Raw genomic sequence first — 4,082 nt, 5'->3', positions numbered from 1 at the left:
AAAAAACGTTGAATAGAATGTATGAATGTTTTATTCTTGACCAGATACCCTTGGGGGAGGGTCATTTTACTCGACCCACCTGGTACAAAGAAAAACCTCAAGAGGGGACAGATAAGAGGTCAATCAGTTAATTCCATGATCAGCTGCCTATACTCCCCGACCCCCAGCTTTAAGAGGAGACAATGACCCTGGGGTTCAACAGTTCTTTGTCCTCCTGCCGCAAGGGGGAGTCAAGGCTCTGCCGCTGTGGAGCCCAGATGAAGGCCCGCTAGGCAGCCATCTCTATGGTCTGGCTCTCCAGGCCCCTCCTCTCCGGCCCTCCGCGTGCCTCTATGGTTCTTCCTGTCATTAGTCGGGAGGGGGCGCTGCGCGCAGGCGCGAGGTAGACGCCGTGGCGCGGCCGGAAGGAACGCAGTAGCGGCCTCGGCGGCAACGGCGGCAGCCGCTGGAGCAGCGCCGAAGCTTTTCGAGCGGCTGCCTCAGGTGACTTGAGACTGAACTCCGGGCGCCGATCCGCGCTCGCGGACCTGGGCTAGCTGCGCGGCAGGTACGTGACGGACCCGCGCGCGTGGGCTCCTCGGGCCGCGGGTCGAGTGAGGCGAGTGGCCTCCCCTCAGGGCGCCACTGGGGTGGGGGCGGGGGCCGAGGGGGGACGCGCTCGGGAGTCCCGGGGGTCCGGGGGGGGGGCACCGCACAGGCGGTGTCGGCAGGGGAGCGGCGGGGACGGCCGCGGGCCAGCCGGTTCTCCTCCCGCCACTTGAGGAAGTTTCTCTGGCCGGCCTGCTGCCCTGGGGGCGACGAGCCGCCGAGAGAAACGGTTCTCTGGCGGCTCTGGCTTTGGTGGCCGCGCTTCCCACCGCGGCCTGGAGGAGCGGAAGAGGCGACGGACTGTTGACTTTGAACTCCAGCCCGGGCTAGTTCGGGCCCCTCGGAGTCTTGAGTTGACAAGCTTGTCATCCCAGCCATCGCTCCGGAGTAAGGGGACACACAGCCCGTGCAAACGGAGCCCTGGTGCTCCCGTGGCGCGTGGCACGCTGGGTGAGCGCGAGACCCACGCTCGAGTGGACGAGGCGGCCCCTTGTGGCTCATCCCGTGATTCCCAAACTCCCTGCCTGTCCAAAGGGTGCAGTGACCCTGGGACCCTCTCCTGCGTTGTAGTTTCCCAGTTGGGGTTTGCTTGCTTTCTTTTGAGAGTCTCACTGCATAGTCGAGGCTGACCTGGAACCTGAGAAGTAGATTAGGTTGGCCCCTGGAACTCGTAGGAATTCACGTACCTCTGCCTTGGGAGTGACGGGGCGAAAGGTCTAGGCCTAGGAAAGCTGCGACTGCTTGCTATTTTAGCATATGAAGAGAAAGGGCTTGTGCCTGCCCTTCTTAGGAGGAAGGGACCAACAATATTTTGTTTGTTTTCAAAACAGGGTTTCTCTCTGTGTTGCCAGGCTTGCCTTGAACTCAGATCCTTTTCTTTATAACCTCATCCCACAGTTTAGTTTATCCGAACTAAGAAATAACCAAGCTTTGCATTCTGTTTGAATCCAAATTGACAGTGCCTAGGGTGTAGAAAAGGTGGTGAACTTCAGGAAGTGGCTGAGGATTTTGAGTTTAGTTTTTGAACAAATTCTTAAGCCTATTGCATTAGGGACTTGAGACTTTTAAATTTTATTTATATTTATTTTTGTTTGTTTATTTATTTATTTATTTTGAGACAGGGTTTTTCTGTAGCTTTGGAACGTGTCCTGGAACTATCGCTTGTAGACCAGGCTGGCCTCAGAACTCACAGAGATCCACCCTACTCTGTGACTGCTGGGATTAAAGGTGTGTATGCCACCACCCAGCAGGGCATTTGAGATTTTTATCAAAAAAGGACAAGAATGGCTAATAAGATCTTGAAGAGAAATCTAATTGCGACTCATGGAGGTTGAAAGTTTATGAAGTCAGCCAGGCCATATTTAGTGCTCGCCTTTAATCCCTGCATTTGGGAGGCAGAGACAGGCGGGATCTCTGAGTTCAAGGCCAGCCTAGTCCACAGGAGCTAGTTCCAGGACCTGCCCCAAAGCTACCGAGAAACCCTGTCTCAGGGGGTTAAAAAAGATCTGGTGCCCTCTTCTGGCCTGCAGGCAGACACACAGACAGAACATTGTATACATAATAAATAAATATTTGAAAAAAAAAATGGTTTGTGAAACCTGGTGAGACTGTTTACTAACTACAGTATGAAGTACTACTTTTATGATTGCTGTATTCTAGGCTTTGCCGTATTCCAGACATAATGAATTCTTATATTGCCATCACTTTTGTCAAAACAGTGTTTCTCTGTGTAGCCCTGGCTGTCCTGTAATTCACTCTGTAGATAAGACTGGCCTCAAACTCACGGAGATCTGCCTGCCTCTGCCTCCTGAGTGCTGGACTTAAAGGCGTGTGCCCCCACACTGGGCTCAAAACCTTTAATTTTTAAAAACATTTATTCAGCATGTATATGGGCACGTAATTTCACTTTATGGTCAGAGTACAGTTTTTGGAAATGAGTTCTCTTCCACCATTTGGGTTTCAGGCAACCAACTCAGTCTTTCAGGTTTAGCAGCAAGTGCCCTTAACATGTTGTGCTGACTCAACAGCCTTATCTGTACAAAACTGGGGCTAAGTGTGATGTACGTACAACTCTTAAGCATTTTTCTTATTCTTAGCCCTATCAATTGAGGTAAGTGCTCCAGTATCACGCTTGCGCATGCTCTCTCTTGTATGTGTGTGTGTATGAAGGGAGGTGCTAAAAAATGAAACAAATGTAGTAAGGTTCAGAGCTAAGTCTGAAACTCATTTGGTTGCACAGTTCTTGCCTCTAATTGATTACCCTGCTGTACCTTGTTAATGCTATTCAAAATGTGGTTTTAGACCAGCTTCTTGGTGCCTGGCTGTGTTCTTGTCCCCAGGCTTTGGAAGTATTGAGTAAGACATGGTCTTGTGCATTTGGAATTTAAGTTCCAGGAGAAGAGGTTAACATTAAGTATAGTTTCTTAAATTGTTGAAGTTACTCTGTAGTAGTTGAGAAATTGAGGGATGTTTTTTGAATAAACGGGTCAGGGACACTTACAGGTTAGGCAGGAAAGGTTTTTCTCTGAGGGAGTAGAGAATTGAGGGATGAACATAGGTAACTTGGCCAAAGAGGCAGTCTCACAAAGGGAATTCAGCCTGAGAAAGTAAGTTTGGTAAGATCAAGGAACCAAGTCATTGTTGCTAGAGAATGGGGAAAAAACTATCAGGTGACACTACTTGGATCAGCAAATGCTTGATGAAACCTGTTTTATATACTGTGGTAAGGACTTGGGTTCTGTCATAGTGACACTTGTAATTTAAAAAGCATGCATGCTTTTAATCCCAGCAGAGGCTGGTGTGGTCGACATAGCATGTTGCAGGTCAACCAGTCTGGAAAACAAAACAAACAAAAACAACCCCCAGTGCTAAATAGGTCAAAGTGTGGAGCCTAGAAGGCAGAACTTGAACTAAAAGCAAGATGCAATGCGTTGTAAGCTCCTAGATGATTTTCAAGGACTAGGGCTGTATGGGACTTAGCACCTGCCAGGCCCTGGGTTCAGTTCCTTGTATGGTGCCCCATCACCAAAAACATAATTGAAAATGTGAGTGACTGTGTTTACTCACCTGCTCCCATTTCAGAATCAATTTTCTAACAGTTGAGAAAAATCTTAACATTTTATGTTAACTTTTTCTAAAACAGTTTCTTGTCGTGCAGGCAGTCTGATCTCAAACTCACTATGTAACTCAGGATGATCTTGAACTAGTACTATCCATTCTGCCTTTTCTGAGTGCTGGAATCAAAGGTCTTTACCAACATTTCAGGATTATGTGGTACTCATTGAACTCGGCTTCCTGGCTACCAGGCAGACCTGTCCTTCTATTAAAATCGTCAGCTAACTCTGAGGCTTGAAAGAATGACTCCGCTATTAAAGAGCAGTTGCTGTTCTTGCAGAGGCTCTGGGTTTGGTTTCCAGCACCCATGTGGTGGCTCATAAACACCTGTAACTTCAGCTTCAGTACCTCCTTTTGGCCTCTGTAGGTACTGGACACAC

At 48.8% G+C, this 4,082-nt stretch overlaps 1 protein-coding gene across 3 annotated transcripts in view; it reads left to right on the top strand.

Moving 5' to 3' along the window:
- Positions 1 to 401: 401 nt before the first annotated feature.
- Positions 402 to 4,082, top strand: part of Rnf216 (ring finger protein 216) — a 120,044-nt gene continuing 116,363 nt past the window's right edge. For 2 of the 3 annotated variants that reach the window (XM_026789728.1, XM_013354088.2), the window contains exon 1: positions 403 to 547. The gene's annotated coding sequence lies outside the window, so the exon portion shown is untranslated. Of the gene's footprint in view, positions 548 to 4,082 lie in introns of all 3 variants that reach the window. The other variant, XM_005368004.2, reaches the window with a different exon arrangement.

This window comes from Microtus ochrogaster, unplaced genomic scaffold (genome assembly GCF_000317375.1).
Source record: "Microtus ochrogaster isolate Prairie Vole_2 unplaced genomic scaffold, MicOch1.0 UNK27, whole genome shotgun sequence".
Taxonomy (NCBI): Eukaryota; Metazoa; Chordata; class Mammalia; order Rodentia; family Cricetidae; genus Microtus; species Microtus ochrogaster.
Note: the sequence above shows the minus strand (reverse complement) of the source record. Positions and strands in the feature narration are given on the sequence as shown.